Source organism: Piliocolobus tephrosceles, chromosome 1 (genome assembly GCF_002776525.5).
Source record: "Piliocolobus tephrosceles isolate RC106 chromosome 1, ASM277652v3, whole genome shotgun sequence".
Lineage (NCBI taxonomy): Eukaryota > Metazoa > Chordata > Mammalia > Primates > Cercopithecidae > Piliocolobus > Piliocolobus tephrosceles.
Window position 1 is genome coordinate 68,510,230 of NC_045434.1, and position 19,104 is coordinate 68,529,333.

General features: G+C 46.8%; 1 long non-coding RNA gene across 1 annotated transcript; it reads right to left on the reverse strand.

Annotated features, from left to right (window-relative positions):
- Positions 1 to 7,357: 7,357 nt before the first annotated feature.
- On the reverse strand, positions 7,358 to 18,822 carry LOC111537154. Its single transcript, XR_002729920.1, has 4 exons — positions 18,225 to 18,822; positions 17,406 to 17,482; positions 9,541 to 9,677; positions 7,358 to 8,420 (listed from the first exon to the last, which is right to left on the reverse strand). It is a non-coding gene; the product is annotated as an uncharacterized LOC111537154 (long non-coding RNA).
- Positions 18,823 to 19,104: the final 282 nt, after the last annotated feature.

The following is a 19,104-nucleotide window of genomic DNA, read 5'->3' on the forward strand; positions in this document are numbered from 1 at the left end:
TTTATCAGACTGGGTACTACTTGAGAGCAGGCAAGATCTAAGCCTCTTCCTTCCTCCTCATCCTTCCCTTAAAGCATGGAAAACAAGCCCATTCCAACAGATACTTAATGCCATAGCATTTTATGGAGTGGTTATTCTCACCCAAGTTCATGTTTGCTTTCATGTGACACAAATTAAGCTTCAGTCCCTTCAGTTTGCTCTTTCTTTCTTTTTTTTTTTTTTTGTATTATTATACTTTAAGTTCTAGGGTCCATGTGCATAACGTGCAGGTTTGTTACATATGTATACTTGTGCCATGTTGGTGTGCTGCTTCCATTAGGTGTCTCCTGAGGTCACACATCCTCCAGGAAGTCTTCCTGGATGGAGAAACATGACGCTTCTTGCCACACTATCAGCCCAGGAGTCTGCAAATCCTCTTTCCTTTGTTTTCCATTATCACAGAGAACACCTCAGAACTCCTCTCTCCAGTCTCAGGTTTCCCCAGGAACGTTTTAATCAACCCTACCAGTCCTACGAAACATATGTGATTTACAGTTCAAATAACTTTGGGAAGTATTGCTGGCCACATCTCACCCGTGAAGCCTCACAGCGCATATGATGATTTTAGAGGCCCTGACAAGTGTGGTAGTATCGAAACCTGTTTGCTTTGTTGACATGTTTCCTAAATATATTTGATCCCATTAACTCTTATTTGCTCTCAGAATCTCTCTGGATTATTTATTATTCCTAGGAACATACTGGAAAGAACACTAAACCAAGTCATCATGAACAAATATGAGATTCTTGATTTTTCCCCTTTTCCCTGAGAGCTGCAGAGATTGCATCAGATGAATGTTTGTTAGGTAAATGGTTAAATGCAATACGTGAAATGATTCTCAACAACCATTGTGATTTTAACTGCCCTCATAGATCGGGTTGGATTTCCATGGGACTGCCCTCAGTCTCTCCCACTGCAGGTGCAGCTGCTCCCCCTACCCCATGTTCTTTGAGCCCCACTTTAGTTCGTTTCCTCCTGTTTGGAATTAGTTGAATGCAACATGAGTAAGGCTGTGTGCACAGACTGATAAGAGCACAGCTGAAGGGCAGGACCACACTATTGCACAAGCTCAGTGGACACCCTGAGGTGTCCCTTGAAGTTGTAAGGGAGGGTATGCAAGTAGAAGCTCCATGGCTCTGTCATTTCTAGATCTCTGATCACACTATTTCTCTGCTTGGAATGCTGTTCTGCTCGTTTATTTGTCAAAATTCTATCCAACTTTCATGGCCTGGCCAAATGCTAACTCAGTGAAATCTTCCTAGGTTCCTCAGGGGGCATTAGAATCCTCTATGTCCTCCCATGGCTTATCAGAGTCTGTCTTTGAACATGATTAGTTGTGTCCAGGCTTTTCTCCCAGACTATAGTATGTATTTCATAAAAATAGGAGCCATGTCTTACTCATTTCTGGATCTCTGGTTCTTAACACAGCACCTGGCCTGGAAGAAGCTCAGTGGCTGTTTCAGGAGTGAATGAATGGACAAGTGAACTGACATCCAGTGGAAACACAAAAGAGCAGGTATTCTCAGCACTTCTGGGAAAGCCTTAGGTGTAGCATACAATAATTTTCAGGAACCCATGGCAGATTGACAAGGGAGGAAGAAAGTTTGGGACATTAGGGTACATGTGCATGTGTCGTCTCTGGGTAAAGCCAGGGAAATGGCAAGGCTCAGTTCAATGTCCGGCCTGCAGTGCGGATGTCATCATGCTGCTGGACATTAAAACCTGGTACATGAATGCTCAGTGTGTTTGCAAAAGAAGATCCAGAGTGCACACAACTATGCACACTCATGTATGCACAGGGACAACTTAGGCAAAAACAGGAATTGTCACACATGATCACACCCACATGGATATCTGCAAACGTACACTTGGATGGCAAGCCATGCAGAGATACTTGTAAAGTGCCCATGAACCACACACGCTCGGTAATCTTTGTGGCCCAAGAAACAAAGCTGAGTGTGATAACAGGTGTTAACGGGCAGGGACATGAGAGCCCCAAACAACAAAGTCAAAGAAAGTTGTAAAAGCTAAATGTTGAACTAGTTGTAAAAGCTAAATGTTGACCTACTCCCCACCCTCCTTTCTCTTTTCCAGAAAGTAGGACTTCAGGCAATAGGCAGGCGAGATCCTTACAGCTATTGCCTCCTATAAGGACCACAGCATCCTGTGAGGATGCCCAGCAAGCAGCAAGCTAGTTTAGACCTTTATCTGCACAGCTCTGCACTAGATGATAGGGAAGCCTCAGGGAGGTGGGCAACTTCCGTGCTAATCTTCACCTTTGGGCCACGCCCCTACTGCGGTGGGGTTAGTTCTGGCCTCATGTTCAATGCTTGTATCTTGCCTATACCTTGTTCCAGCTCTTATCAATAGCAATCATGGTGTGTGTGGGGTGCGTGTGTTGGCGGGGTGTGGGTGTGTGTGTGTGTGTGTGTGTGTCCATATCCTCTGTCTGCCCAGGAGCTTCCTAAGAGCAGGGCTCATGCCTTCCACAGTTAGGCTGAGCATTTCTTTAGGGGAGACCATGCCTCTCCTGGGATCCTCCAGTGGGAAAAAAGCATTGTTTTTTGTTTGTTTGTTTTTGAGACAGTCTTACTCTGTCACCCAGGCTGGAGTGCAGTGGTGTGATGTCAGCTCACTGCAACCTCTGCCTCCTGGGTTCAAGCGATTCTCATGTCTCAGCCTTCTGAGTAGCTGGGACTGCAGGTGTACACCACTGTGCCAGGCTAATTTCTGTATTCTTTTGGTAGAGACGGGATTTCACCATGTTGGCCAGGCTGGTCTCGAACTCCTGACTTCAAGTGATCCGCCAGCCTCAGCCTCCCAAAGTCCTGGGATTAGAGGCATAAGCCACCATGCCTGGCCAAAAAAAAGCATTGCTTTTTCCTTGTCTTCACACTCGCTGAGGGCCCTGAATAAGTGTGGTTTCTGAGTCGGGTTTGTCAGTGGGCTGTTGCTGTCTCACCCCTACAGATCTTTTGAGAAATCCTTGCTGCAGATAGCTTTTCACATGGAGTCCTAGTGAGCCATCAGACTTTGGGATTCAATCATTGTCAGGCTCAGAGGCCTGCAAGCCTGGGAACTGATGCCAGCTCAATCCTAGCTGCAGCACCCCAAGGGCCGAGCTCTCTCAGGTTTCTTGGCATATTTGAATCGCTAGGGAATTGTTGAGGACCTGAGATTTCCTTAATAATTTACATCCATGTTCCTCCCTTTACAGGATCACAGGGCCCTGGACAAAGTTAGTGAACATTATCCTGGGGTAACCCAATCTCCTAGGTCTGGTAGCAACAACAAAGGAAACAATCCAAAGGATTACCTTGAACTCTGGCCAGCACCATGGGAGACTTGGACCTAGTGAAGGCCAGTGACCCAGAAGGGCCCCTTAAGCTCGGTAATGGGCCTCCACTTGCTGGGAGGTAAAGAATAATTGAGAAAAAGAAAATCAAATGCTTTGGGAGACTTAGGAAAAAAGATGGAGGCTCTGTTTTTCCCAACCTCGTAGCTTGGGGAGAGGCTGAGTGAGATTAGTGTCACCTTCTAAGGCACTGTCTAAACTGGAGTGTCTGTTAGTCATTCTTGCTCCTTTTCCTTCCACTTGTGCTCTGGGCCCATCCCCTCCCCCTGTCCCATGGTTTTGCTTCTACTCCCTCCTCATCCTCTCTCTCCACTGTCTCCATCCCCTCAACATACAAACACTCCAGGTCTTGGAATGTTAAAGTCCCTTTTGTCCTTCCAGTTGCTACTCTACCTCTGTCCTTCCCTTCCTGGATAAGCCACTGAAAAGTGGCTCTGGGCTCTACCCCCTTCCTCTCCTCCCACTGCCCACTGCCCCCTGGTCTCCTCCTCCCGCTCCACAGAAGCGGAGCCCTTCTGTGATTTATTTTTTTTATTTTTATTTTTTTGAGATGGAGTCTTGCTCTGTTGCCCAGGCTGGAGTGCACTGGCACAATCTCGGCTCACTGCAATCTTCACCTCTCGGGTTCAAGCATTCTCCTGCCTTAGGCTCTCAAGGAGCTGGGACTACAGGTATGCACCATCATGCCCATCTAATTTTTGCGTTTTTAGTAGAGATAGAGTTTCACTGTGTTGGCTATGCTGGTCTCAAACTCCTGACCTTAGGTGATCTGACCACCTCAGTGCCCCAAAGTGCTGGAATTACAGGCATGAACCACCACACCTGGCCCCCTCTGTGATTTAAATACCCAAATATATCACAGACACCTGGGTGTTCCATAGGAAACTAAAAACTTGATGTTCATCAAAAGCTGATTGAACACCTCCTCTGCACCAGGCATTGAACTATAAAGTCAATACAATGAGGGTCAAGAAGCTTATGACTTGATGGTAAACAGTGATGTAAACTATTACCAGTCTGGTTGCCAAGGGATACAACTGATATATGCCCAGATGTTATGGAACCCAGGGAAGAGCATCGAACTGGGAGAGGAAGAGCAACTGGTCCTCCAGAGAAGGCTTACTGGAAGAATGGGACTGGAACTGAGATCTGAAGGATGTGTAGAAAGTGAGAAGAAGAAATTTGGCTATGGAATGCTTTCAGTTTCAAATGACAGAAACCTTACTCAGGCCAGAGGAAGCAAACCAGGGAACTGTATAACTGGGGTGACTGGGTGAAGCTAGCCTCAGACACACAGACATTCAGGTTTGCTGCTCCCCTCAGACTTACCTCTGCTGCTTCTTCCTCTGTTTTGGACTCATTCTCTCCTAATCAGGTTAGCTTCCTCCAGGTTTCACAGGCAGGAGCGCCCTAGCCACAGGCAGTTCCAGGCTTATATTAACCCAGGTTTTTGGCTACAGAAAAAAAGAGAGAACTCTCCCAGCACCCATATGTAAAATCCCAGGGAAGGGCTCTGATTGGCCCAGCTTGGGTCATGTGCCAATCCCAGGTCAATCACTGTGACCAGGGGATGGGTACTGTGTCTGAAGGGGCCTGGATCTGCTACCCAACACTGGGGGTAGGGGACAGGATACTGTGGTTGGCAGTTCCATTAGGACCGCATGGAATGAGGGGGGATGCTGAGAATACTAAAGCAACAGATGTTCGTAACAGAGAGCTTTCTAGACAGAGAGAATCACACATGCAAAACCATTCAACAGCCAGGGAACACGGCTGAGAATTACTAGTAGTTCTATGTTGCTGGAACTTAGGATGAACTTGGGTGAGTGACAAGAAATAAACCTGGAGAAGAAGAATGAATGTGGAGGGTCATATGTGCTATACAATAGAGTTTGAATGTTATCGTGAAAGCTATAGAGAATCTTTGAAAAATGTTGTATCAGATACTTATATGATCAGGTTATATTATTTGGGGAAAAATCCTTTTACCCATAGATCTATTCTCTTGCTTTCTTCTTTATTTCAGTTAATGGTATCCTCCATCCCTGCAACGTCATGAACTAGAAACTAGGGGAATCTTGGGGCCATTTCCCTCTGCCAAGTCCTTTTTGGGGCACCTCTCAAGGAGCCATTCCTTTCTATTCTGTGACATTGTCTGTGTCTGTTCAGGCCTCTGCCTGTTCTTGCCAGGACTGCTATCGTGGGTCCCCCTAATTTGTACTAAGGTATCTGCTCTTTCAGGGAATTTCCTGTTCCCCAACCTAGCCTGGGTCAGACCCGGTTCTCTCTGCTTTGGTAGCTAATATGGTTGGATGTTTGTCCCTTCCAAATCCCATGTTGAAATGTAGTCTCCAGTGTTAGAGGTGGGGTCTGGTAGGAGGTGTGAGGGTCATGGGGGTGGAGTCCTCATGAATGTCTTAGTACCCACCTCACAGTAATGAGTCTCATTCTATTAGTTCACAAGAGAGCTGGTTGTTTAAAGAAACTGGCACCTCCTCCCTTCTCTCTCCTGTCCTCTGTCACCATGTGATGTGCCTGATTTCCCTTCGCCTTCTGCCATGATTGTAGGCTCCCTGAGGCCTCACCAGAAGTAGATGCTGGCACCACACTTCCTGTACAGCCTGCAGAACCACGAGCCAAAATAAACTCCTTTCTTTATAAATTACCCAGTCTTAGGTTTTCTCTTTAGCAATGCAAACACACTAACACAGTAGTCCATATCCCTCTCCTAGCAGTCCTCACCCTGCCTCATAACCATTTACTGTCCGGCTCTGCACCACGCGTTGTGTGTGCGTGTGCTCTCAGGATGCCTCAGGGGCAGGAGCTCTGTTTTTCACTCCTCAGCCCAGCTGCAGGGATAGCACCCAGTGCACTGTAGACACTGGATAAATGAATAAACCATCCCCAGCCCTTCAATAAGACTGGCAAATGAAAGCACCCTATAGCTTAAAAAAAAGAAAAGAAAAAAGTTCTAAGGCCTTAGTGAACCACTATGAAACAAAGGTATTTTTCTCATCAACTTCCAAACTCCCAATGCTCATGTTCTTTTTTTTTTTTTGAGATGGAGTCTCATTCTGTCAGCCAGGCTGGAGTGCAGTGGCACAATCTCGGTTCACTGCAACCTCCACCTCCCAAGTTCAAGTGATTCTCCTGCCTCAGCCTCCCAAGTAGCTGGGATTACAGGCATGTGCCACCACACCCAGCTAATTTCTCTATTTTTAGTAGAAATGGAATTTCACCATGTTGGCCAGGGTGGTCTCGAACTCCTGACTCAAGCGATCCATCCGCCTCAGCCTCCCGAAGTGCTGGGATTACAGGTGTGAGCCACTGCTCCAGGCAGGCCCATGTTCTTTTTCTCTATCCTCCTATCTCCTCTCTGTAACTCTCTACCTTGTCCGACTATGCATGTTATAGAACTGAAATCTGCAGTGTGTGTGGATGTATGTGTGTACATGCAATGCTTTATTTACCTGTTTTAATTTGAAAATGTGAATAGTCACGTAGTTTTTCTGAATTGTGTGGTGAGTTTGAGTTTTAATTTTCATATTACAATAGCCTTTGGTGGTTTTAATTTTCATACTACAGTAGCCCTTACAGTAGGAATACAGGTTTTATATTCCTAACATAGCTGTATAAAAAACACTCCTTAAGCTATGCACAGGCACACACACACACACACTCACACTCATAGTCACTCACTCTATCCTTGTTGTCCATGTTACAGGTATTGATGTAACATCCTTTAAGTATTTTTGTAAGAAAACGTTTCTAAGTTGAATCCTCTGAACTGAATATTGTGCCATAGAAAAGATATTCTCAGAATCATCTCTTTGCAGCTCATGGGACTGAAAACATCCATGGGCTCAGCACAAATGGACCTAACATATTCCACTCCTTTTTCAGAGGTAACCATATGGAAATAAATGATAGGAATAATGCCAAATACATTTCAGTTATTTAAAAGCAAGTAAATTACATACTTAAGTACTTTGAGTACACAGAACAGCTCCTTGACTTCACTTCTGTTTGTTTATTCTGTTGATTTTTTAAAAATTCTGCTTTTTATATAATGGGACTTTTATTACCAGAGTTGAATTCAGTATCTATTGCTTTGTAACAGATTACCCCAACATTTAGTGGCTTCAAACCACATGCGTGTATTATGTCCCAGTTTCTGTGTGTCAGGAATCTGGGTACGGTTTCGCTGGGAGTCTCACCCAGCTGCAGTCGAGGTTCAACTGGGCACTGATCCGCTTCTAAACAATTGGTGGCAGGATTCAGTTTCTTACAGGCTGCTGGACCGAGGGCCTCAGTTTCTCGCTGGCTGTTGGTGGAAGCCACCTTCAGTTCCTGGCCATGTGGGCCTCTCTAACATGGCAGCTTCATCAAAGCCAGCGAGAGAGAGAGCCTGCATTACAACCTCTTGTGACCTAATCACAGACATGATATTCCATCACCTTTGCTATATTCTACTTGTCAGAAGCAAGTTACCAGATTCAACTCACACTCAAGGGAAGGGAATTTGGGGACCATTTTGGAAGCTGGTCTTCTACAAGATGAAGCCATTAAAAAAAGAGACTATTTGAATATGTCACTTTTACTCTTTTATATTGAATGAGAGAGTCATCAATACGTTTTTGTTAACCCCCTGATTAAAACACACTGGTTTACTTAAATACTTTATTCTCAAATATTAAATTGAAAACAAAACATGATTTCTTTTTTATTCCTTTTTATTTTTTTGAGATAGGGTCTCTTGCTCTGTCACCCAGGCTGGAGTGCAGTGGCACAACCATAGCTCACTGCAACCCTGACCTACTGGGCTCAAGCAATCCTCCTGCCTCAGCCTCTTGAGTAGCTAGGACTACAGGTGCGTTCCACCACGCTCAGCTTGATTTCTAATGTTGCCCAGCTTGATTTCTTTTTTTTACTGACCTCTTCATTACCAACATGAGCCAACATTTATTTTTGCACTGAGATGATAATTCAGACTGCTGTGGTTGCCAGTGACGGAAAATAAATGTGAACCTGTTTGGGCAAAAGAGGGGAAAAGGGAAATAAATTGGCTCAAGTAACCAAGGCATGGGAAGGGCCTTAGGGATAGCCACAACTAAGATCTCCAGGTCCACCAGGCCTCCCTCTGCAAGCCCTGTGTCTGCTCTTCTCTCTGAGGGCCTTGTCCTCATAGCCGCCAGCAGCTTGATCTCCCAGCTTTGCCATTAGGATGGAACTGAAACTCACATTGTCAGGCCCTAAGGTCTAAATTGCCAATTGACTCTGTTTTCCTCAACTTGAATCACACACTCATCTCTGGACAAGTTGAATGCAATCAAAAGTGTCAAGTGTTGGGCCCCAGGTAGCCCCTGTACCAGGAAGAGGGCCTTACTAGAGCATGGTGGCCTCCATGGAGCCATGTGATTGGAAAAGCTGATCTGCCATAAGAAGAGAGGAGAGAGCTGGACAGATAAGACAGCAGCTCTTCTCTGCCCTCGCTGTCTGTCTGTCTTCCTTGCACATAACATACATACAAGGTGTATGTATGTGTGTAAAACTTGGGTGAGGGCTGGGCACTGTGGTTCACACCTATAGTTCCAGTTACTTGGGAGGCTGAGGCAGGAGGACCACTGGAGCCCAGGAGATCAAGGCTGCAGTAGGCTATGATAGAGCCACTGTACTCCAGCCTGGGCAACAGAGAGAGACTCCATCTCACAAAAAACAAACAAACAAACAAACAAAAAACAAAAAAACTTGGGTGGGAAAACAGTCCTGGAGGAGGAATTTAAATCTGGGACCTATTCCCACCAACTAACTATATAACCATAGGCCAGTTATCTTCTCTTCTCTAGACCCTGGCTTTCCAACTTATACAAAGGCAATTATAGTACTTGTCTTTCTTGCTCCAGTGGGCCACTGCAAAGATAGAGTGGGTTGAATAGTGTCCCCCTAAAATTCATGTTTATACCTCAAAGTGTGACCTTATTTGGAAATAAGTTATATTGCAGATATAATTAATTTTGGATCCTACGAGGGAATCATCCTGGTTTTAGGGTAGGACCTGAATCCAATGACTGGTGTCCTCAGAAGAAAAAGAGAGGGCACAGAAAGACTCAGAGAAAGGGGTACAGATGGAGGCAGAGATTGGAGTGACCTGTGACAAGCTGGGGAAAGCCAAGGATTGCTGGCAGGCACCAGAAGCCAGGAGAGGCCTGGATGCTTTCTCCTTGACAGCCCTCAGAAGGGTCCAACCTTGCTGACACCTTGATTTTGGACTTCAGGTCTCCTGATCTGTGAAAGAAAAAATTTGTTGTTTGAAGCCTCCAGGTTTGTGGCAATTCATCATGGCAGCCCTAGGAGAGAGATTAACTCATAAGATAGTATGAAAAGTGTGAAAAATGCACAATGTCATGGGATCAAGGATGTTATCATAGCAAGCACAGTGATTCCATAGGCTCTATGAACCTCACAGTTCCTGTGCCTGATTCAGAGCACAGATCTGTACATATGACATTGTTGCCACACCTTAATCCAGTCAGCAGCCACATTTTATTTGTGCAGGAGTGACCTGCAGCTTGGAAGTCAATGTTGAACTCAGAGGCAGATGTGAAATGGGCTCAGTACCAGCTCAAGATTCTGTTTACTGAGTGTTTGCTATGTGCCAGCCATTGTTCTAGGCACCCCACGGGCACACTGTGTGCTTGGTGCTCTTCTGCAGACAGGGGAAAAGGCACAACAATTAGTATACGGTTGAACTAAGATCTGAATCCAAGTGGTCAGGCTCCAGAACCTGTGCACTGACCGCCTCGCCATGCTGCTTCAAGGCAGAGGAATCATCCCTTCCCGATTCACTGGGCACAATACAGCTACCACCAGAGCCCTGGGCTGCCAACTGGTCCTTCCTTCTCTGTCTCTTTCCCCATTACCTAAGGGGAGAACAGGCTCTGAATTCCCACGTTCTCTAACCCAAGTCCTGCTCAGGCCAACCCCTGCCTTTCTTCCTCACACTGGATGTCTAGCCCAGTAGCAAAAAACCTTTTACATAGGGAAATTAGCTGGTTAGAAATAACGAGCCAGCTATAAGCCAGCTCAGGTGCTTAATGTCAGGTGGGACAGAATGAGGGTGTGGAGGAGCCGTGGATGGGCCCCAGGCTGGATGGTAGATCCTGTTACTCACAGGGAGGCTGGGTTCCCGCCAGCGTCTACAGAACAGGGCTGCAGGGGGTGCCTCCTCGGTTTCTAAGCCCTGAGATTCCACATTTCTCAAATCCCCTTTCACCACTCTCACAACCAGAAACATCAGCTGCCTCTCAGCCTGTACTCCCACCTGTGTGGACCCTGTCTGCACACTCAGTCTCTCTTGCCACAACTCACTTCTGTCTGAATCCTGTAGAGGTTCCCAACTGCCCACCAACCCTCAGGGACCTCATCCAGTTTAATCGCTTCTCAATTTCTCTCTCCAATTCCGACACACCCCTGAGCTTGATTCATGTATTCAAGCACTCACATGTCCTTAGATAATTAGCAAGTGTCTGAAACTTAACATGCTCATAATTGTCCTGCCCTAGTCATCCCCATCTCAGCAAATGGCAACACAATCCATCCCGCTATTTCAGCTCAAAACCCAGGAGTCATCTTAATTCCTGTCTTTCACTTTCTACATTTAATTCATCAGCAAATCAAGCTTAACTCTTCCTCCAGAATAGACCTGAATCTGTCTGCAGTGCCACAGCCTTGATGGAGGCTATGCCGTCTCAAGCCTGGATAGTGCAGTCACCTCCCAACGGGACCTCCACTTCCAGCCTGGTCTCTTTGGCTCATTCCCCACAGAGCAGCCGGGCAACTGTGAACACCATAGATCAATTTCATTGTTCTGCTGAAAACTTTCCAGTGGCTTTCATGGGACTAAGAATCAAAGCCACAGTCCTCATGTGGCCCCCAGGGGCCTTCTCTCAGCCTCCTCTTTTATTTATTTATTTTTATTCTTTTGAGATGGAGTCTCACTCTGTTGCCCAGGCTGGAGTGCAGTGGCGCCATCTCAGCTCACTGCAACCTCTGCCTCCCAGGTTCAAGCGATTCTCCTGCCTCAGCCTCCCAAGTAGCTGGGATTACAGACATGCATCATCATGCCCGGCTGATTTGTGTGTGTGTGTGTATATATCTATATCTATATCTATCTATCTATCATTATCTATCTATCTATCTATCTATCTATCTATCTATCTATCTATCTATCTATTTTTTTTTTAGTAGAGACAGGGTTTCACTGTGTTGGCCAGGCTGGTCTCAAACTCCTGGCCTCAGGTGATCCGCCCGCCTTGGCCTCCCAACGTGCTGGGATCACAGGCGTGAGCCACTGCGCCCGACTCTCTGCCTCCTCTTGTGTGATGCTTTCCTCTTCCAGTTGCTCCACTGTCCAGCTGGGCTCTCAGTCTGCCCCAGCCATGCCCACCATAGCTTTCCCACCCCAGGGCTGGTGCCCCTGCTGTTCCCATCTCCTGGAATTCTCTGCAAAGGTCCTCACATGGCTGCCTGCGTCTTGTCATCCCAGTCTTAGCTCAATTGTCACCTCCCCAAAGAGCCTCCTGGATCACCAGCCCCCTTCCAGTCATACTCTAATCTATCCCCATTTGATCTTCTTTATCACACTTATAAATAAAGTTACTGTCCTTCCTCATTATTTGGGGTAGCTATGCTTTATAAAGTCACCAGGAACACTCAGCTAGTGAGTACTGAACTATTGGGGAAATGGAGGTTAGGTTTTTGCAAGCCACTGGCTACAACATTTCCATCCTTCAAGCAATATATAACCTTGTTTTATGTGTGTTTCTGCTTAAAGACACCTTAGTTAATACAGTTGACCCTTGAACAATGAGGGAGTTAGGGGTACTAACCCCCACTGTGCATGTCAAAATCCATGTAGAATTTTTGACTCCCCAAAACTTAAATTACTAATTGCCCACTGTCAGTTGGAAGCCTTACTGATAACATGAACAGTTGATTCACATATGTTTTATATATGTATTATATATACTGTATTCTTATTACAGTAAAGTAAACTAGAGAAAAAATGTTATTATATTAAGAAGATCATAAGGAAGAGAAAACATATTTACTATTCATTAAGTAGAAGTGATCATCATAAAGGCTTCATCCTTGTCTTCACCTTTAGTAGGCTGAGAAGGAGGAGGAAGAGGAGGGGTTGGTCTTGCTGCCTCAGCGGTGGAAGAGGTGGAGGTGGAAGGGGCAGCAGGAGAGGCAGGTACACTTGGTGTAACTTTTATTGAAAAAAGTTTGCATATAGATGGACCTACGCTGTTCAAACTCATGTTGTTCAAGAGTCAACTGTGTATACCGCTGATTCATTTGTAGTGAACTCACAGCCAAGAGCACTAACTCACACCTGAACGAAGCTTATCTAACATATATATATTTTCTCTGTCAGGCCTGTCACTGCTTCCTTGCACTCAGAAACACGAGACAGCACTTCAGCACTAAGCTTGGGGGCCTTTTTAAATAGCGAACTCACCAAATAAAAACACAACAATGCAAAAAAACCGCAGCATCAAACAGACCGTGAAAAGGATGCTTGTTTATGATATGATAGCAGAAACAAAAAGGTCTCGAGCAACTCAAAATTGCTGCCTCTCTGCACTTCTGCGAATGACTCTGATAGTCTATGAATATTGATTTTGGTGTTTCAAGTAAGTTTCATTGAGTGGGCATATTTGCAAAAATGGAATCTGTGAAGAAGGAGGGTCAACTGTATTTTATTCAGTTGCTTTGCTGTCTCGTGTTTCTGAGTGCAAGGAAGCAGTGACAGGCCTGACAGATAAAAAGCGTATGTTAGATAAGCTTCATTCAGGTGTGAGTTAGTGCTCTTGGCCATGAGTTCACTACAAATGAATCAGCAGTATACACAGTTGACTCTTGAACAACACGAGTTTGAACAGCATAGGTCCATTTATAGAGTACACACTCCAGGAGACCTTGTCTGTTTTGCTCCCTGCCGAATGCCCAGCACCTGGCACAGTGCCTAGCATGCAGTAAGTACTCAGTACATACTGCATGAAAGGAAGAGGAGAAGGAAGAATAAAAGAATAAAGTCCAGGCTCCTTTTCACTCCCAATTATTGGTGATGCCTGTGCAGGAAGCTCCTGCTCCCAAAGAGACCACAGGGCCACTGCCCTCCTTGTCCCTTCACACAATTATATACCATGTCAGACCACCACCATGGTTCTTTGGCTCCTTCCAGGCAACCTATGTCTGCCCTCCTTCCTTTGTCTTTCTACTGCCCATTCATACAAGCCTGCATGTGCCAGGGAGTCAGTGGCCTCATGCTTGGGAAAGACTGCCCGCCCTTGCTTTCCGCTTTCTCAGTGTTCCCTCCTTCCCTCTTCCTGGGAAAGGAAGAATTCCACTCTATCCCCTTCCCTTTTCTTCGTTCTGACCCATGATAGCCACCACCGTAGTGGTAAGGACTAACGTACTCCTGCCTAGGAAGAGGGTGAGTATTTATTTTGTGCACTGACTGTCAGCTGTTCCAGAAAATGTTTCCAGATCTTGTCTCTGCCTCCCAGTCCACATTAGGCCTGATGAAAGGATGTGTGCTGTGGAATCAAGGTAGAAAGCTTTTTCCCCCAATCATTGCCCCCTGCATCTCCGCAGCGCTTGACCATCTAGCATGCCCCTGTGTAGAACCATTCACATCTAACGTGACCCTCCTGGGAACCCAGCAGGCAGACAGGGCAGGCATAATAACCTCCTTTGTCAGATGAGTCACAAGATGAGTCACAAGAGGCGACAGAAAATCAAGGAGTTTGCCCAAGGCCACGGAGCTTCGAAGAGCTGGATCTGTGCATTCCTGGCTCTGAAGCAGGATCGAGTGCCCCTGCGGGCCTGAGACAACCCACGACTGGCCTGTCTGAGTGTCCAATTTAGACTCCAGACCAATGGGAGCTTGCCAAGATAACAAGTTCCACATAACAAAGCCCACTGTGTGTGCCACGGGAGAGCGTAGGAGAAGGCACAACAGCAGCAAACGGTGGTTATTAAGTGTTATGTTTACATAAAACTCCATTGGTTAGAAAATTCCATTCTCAAGTGCGATTTCATTTGATCTCACGGCAGCTGATTGTTGTCCCAAGATGTGGAAACTGAGGAAATGTGACCTATCTGGCTAGAAAGGAGCTGAGCTGGGGTATTGCCCTAAGATTCCTGTTTCCTATGCCTGGATCCTTCCCCGTGGAAGATTGATTAATAACAATGATCAACTTGCTTCACTGCTCGAAGGTTTAGGGGTTCTGGCCTGGGCAACTTGCCGACCCATTTCTCAAAACAATGTAGGAGTCAACAAGGGCCTAGAAAGTGGTTTCCAGGAAATGTGGGCAAGAAAGAGGGCCCTGGGAAGGGAAGGACTTGGCAAGGGGATCTGAGCTGGCCTGCTGGATCCAGGGCAGTGTCAGGCGGGCAGCCAGGTGGAGCCTGGAGGCGAGCTGCTGCCCGGGCGACTGAGACGGAGGCAGCACGAAGCTCCAGCATCCTTCTGCCAGCAGCGAAATGTGCTCTGAACTCCTCCCTGAGCTTTGCGCCTCCCTCTCTAGGCAGCTCCTAGGGATTAACCCTTGCCACGAAACACTTCAGCACCGCCACAGTGAATCTCTGTGATGCCATCTGCACATGTCAACATGTGACTGTAATGGTGGCAGAGCTTGTGTCCCATCCCCAGCCCCCTTTCCAGTCCACCCAGTAGACACATTCTCTAAACACTAGCTGACTGATCTGACCCCTTTGTCCTGCTTTCCTGTGCAACCTGGTTTTGGTTCCGTGGCGTGACTGCACAGTGGGTGGGAAAGGGGGCAGCTCAAATAATGGACAACTGCAGTCACTGAGGAAAGGAAGGTCACGTTAATTCACAGAGCAGTGCAAATGTTATTTTGTCCACAGACCTTGCGGTCCCACCCCATGCTGCCCTGGGAGGTTGGGTCCTCAGGAAGTCTGGTGGCCCCTGTGCAGATGTCTTAGGTGCCCCTGGCCATGTTCCCTTAGCTCAGTGCTCAGCCGTCCCGTGGCAGGTGGCTCCTGCTCCATGGGACTCACGCTCACCCTGGGCATCATCTTTCCCACACCTTGAGCCTTTCAGCTTTGGGCCTTGAGGCTTCTCTGGTGCCACGGGAGCCTTTTCCACCCACTGCAGGGGCAGCCCTTAATCACCATGGGATGGTCGGTGGATGCCTGGTCTCCTGGACTTCAGGGCACAATTCCGGGATGCCTTGGCGGGCTAAGCTTCCGCACCCTACAGTTTGCTTCTCTCATCTCCTCCTCTCTAAGAGCATCCTGTGCAGTGCCTTGGCAGGAGGGACAATGAGGGGACATGGACCACCTCCACGGGCCTGGCTCCTTCCCATTCCTCATTTCTTCCTTCGTGGTCCTCGTGATAGGGCAGGCTTCGTGAGGTGCTTGTGTTTTACTGCTCTTCTGTTGCCAACTTGAAATTTGTAATGCTCTTTGAACAGGGAGTTGCATTTTCATTTTGTACTGGGCCACACAGACAATGTGGCTGCTCCTGCCTGGTAGTTTGCTGCTTGGGGAGAGGCCTCTGCAAATGACAGAGCAAAATGAGCCCTGTCCTCTGGCCAAGCTGAGCTCATTGTATCTTCCCTCCTCTGAGCACAACAGAAACCCAGGCACAGTGGGAGCTTTTATCAGGGTCCCTGTGACAAGGGCACATGGAAGTTGGGAGACAGGCCTTAGGGGCCAGGGGGAGACAGGCCTTAGGGGCCAGCTGGTCCATCCCCCACCCAGAGTGGGTTCTCCCACTCATCACCCTGGCACAGGCTCACCCAGCCTCTTTGTGAATTCTTCTAGTGATAAGAAAGGGCCATTTTTTTTTTTTTCCCCTAATCGTGGACTCGAATTGTCATTGCCCTTCACTCTGGGGAAGTGTTCTAAGGTTCTCCAAACCCTTCCATGAGGATTATCTCACTGGATTCTCACCACCCTCTCCTTGTGCAGCAGGCATTTTCTAAAGAGTGGAAATTGAGGAAATTCCGGTAATTTTCAGATTAGCAGCCCTTGTACCTCCCACTCAGCCTTTTCCCTTCCTTCAACCAGCGATGGAAATCTCTCCTCACCTAGGAAGCCTTTCAGCCTGTCAAAAGAGAAGAAATGCCTCCTAATTCCTTGTACTAAATTATTCCCTCCCCGCTCCGCCCCAGGCTGTAGGTAATGTAATGTCTTTTTTCAGATGTCCTTCACTTTGAATAACAGTCAGAAAATGGCGTGAGGTAGGCAGCCTTTTCACAGGCTTGTTAAATGTATTAGACCCTGGTGGAAAGATGGGAGAATAAAGGAGGATCACTCTCCTACTGATGAGGGTAGTAGAGCACACACCTTTTAAAGTGCCAGTCAAGGAAAGAAACAGAGGCTTCTAAAAGGCCGTGGTTTTTATGCCATCCCCACCTGGAGGAAATACGCCCACCAAGAACATCCTGAGCACTTCACCAGTACCCTTCAGTTAGGAAAGCGACTGCCAGAGGGGATGGGCAGGGACAGTATCCAGAGTGGAGGTCCCTACCAGCTTTGGCTTGTGTCTTCTGGTGGGCTGCAGGGTTGAGGGGAAAACTGAAGCCCATGCCAGGAGGAACCCAGGCAGAGGAAGCCTCACTGTGAGGCCTCCCTGGGGTGCACTGGCAACAGACACACATACTGAGCCTTGAGATGTCTGGGGCTGAGGCTGTGGCAGAAGCCCCCGGAAGGAGACACACGTGTCCACTCCCACAGGCCCAGTGCTCCTCCTGCTAATGCAGCTTACAGCAAACCCTCAGGTCTTTACTTTCAGTTTCTTCTTGTCTGTGGTTTGCAGATTCCTAGTACCTATGCTCTGCCCTCCTGTGCCTGTCCCTCCTCTCCTCCCACTCTCCCCTAACAGTAAACACCTTTCAAATGAGAAACCCTCTGGGCACCCCTGCTTGCTGGCACCCTCTGTGCTAGAATCTCCTGCTGCAGTCAGACAGGTACCTGGGAAGGGGGTGAGGGGGTGCTGGAGCTGGACTGGTGAGGTAACCCTGCTGTCCTTCCTCTCCTTTCTTCAAGGCCTAATAAAGAGGAAGACAGAGTCTGAGGCAATGCTTCCTGTGACACCAGGTTTCTGCATCCCTCAGACATTGCTCCAATGACTATTTCAATTATTATTCCTGATCTGACATGGCACAGATTCTGAAGGCTGGCTTTCAGTAGTCAATTGTTCCATTTCTCTGCCTCCAGGAAAAAATGCTTTATTAATTCCACATTCATTAACTCATTTATTCCCTTGCTTTTTCTAGCCATCCTTTGGGAAAACAAGGACAGGTCTTCTTTATAATAAGCCAGCCCAGGACCACTCTGAATATCGTAATGCCTGAGCAGCCATCTCCATATCTATGAGTTGCTGTTTATGCCAAGCTTCCCACCGGGTGATGGCTTTGAAGTATTTCCAAATCTTCTCTAAGAGAACAGTTCCATAACCTCATCATGGCCCTGAAGCCTCTCTCTCCTGGAATTCCCACTTTCTGGTGTTACTCTGAAGTTCTGTGAATGGTGGACTGGACAGCTTGTTGGATATTTGTCTGGAGAATCAAAGGCTCTTAGGGCCAGATGGGGCTTTGAAACATCACCTGCTCCGCATCTCCTCACCCCCACCCCCAGCAGGGCAGAGCTTCGAACACACACCTGCTAATCCAGCTTTGCCTCATTTCTTTGTGCTCTACCATGATAACCTCAATAGCCATAAGCAATATTTTATTCTAATCTGCCCACTTCCTTCTGGTACCCACTAAGGACTGAGCACCCAGAACTTACCACTGGAAGGTAAAGTGTCAATTCTCAAAATAAAAACTTCTGAGACTTCTGCAACTAGAAAGGAGAAAGGTTTTCAAAATTACTTTCAATTTCCTGAAGCATTAGAATACTTTCAATGTAGTTTTATATTTAGAATAATATGAATTATACAGAGAACCATGGGCTTGTGGACAGCTTCCAAATACTAGAAATTATATTTCCCTCCATTTTGATAATTAGTTCAAGGTCTTCACCACAAGAGACATCATGTCTCAGAAGCAAAAATAGGTCCCTATTAAGCCTATGTAATGTCTTGTCTAGCAGATCTGATTTCCTCTTTATGCCCTAGTCTCCTCACCTTCCTAATTGGCGCTCCAACCTCAAAGCTTTTTCTCACGGCTGTCTAGAGCCTTAGATATATTAAATATAGTCTGACAGTGCAGGGCTAAGGATTTGGGTATGCTGATTGCATGTGTCTAACTTAGAAACCCAAAGGAGGGGAATGATAACAGCTCATTGCAGTCTCAATTCTTTCAGGCTCAAGTGATCCTCCTACTTCAGTTTCTCAAGTAGTTGGGACCACAGGTATGCACTACCATGCCTGGCTAATTTTTTTTTTTTTTTTTTTTTTTTTTTTTTTAAGTAGAGACAGGGTTTCACCATGTTGGCCAGGCTGATCTCCTGTCAGCCTGCTGTCAAACTCCTGGGCTCAAGTGATCCTCCCGCCTTGGCCTCCCAAAGTGCTGGGGTTATAGGCATGAACCATTGCATTGGGTATCCATGGAACACATCACTTGGAGTTTAGGCACATCTCAATATGAGAATAATTTACATCCTCTGTTAAACCCAGTTGGGGTGGGATAAAAACAGTTTCCTTACTGCACATTTGGTATAATGTGCC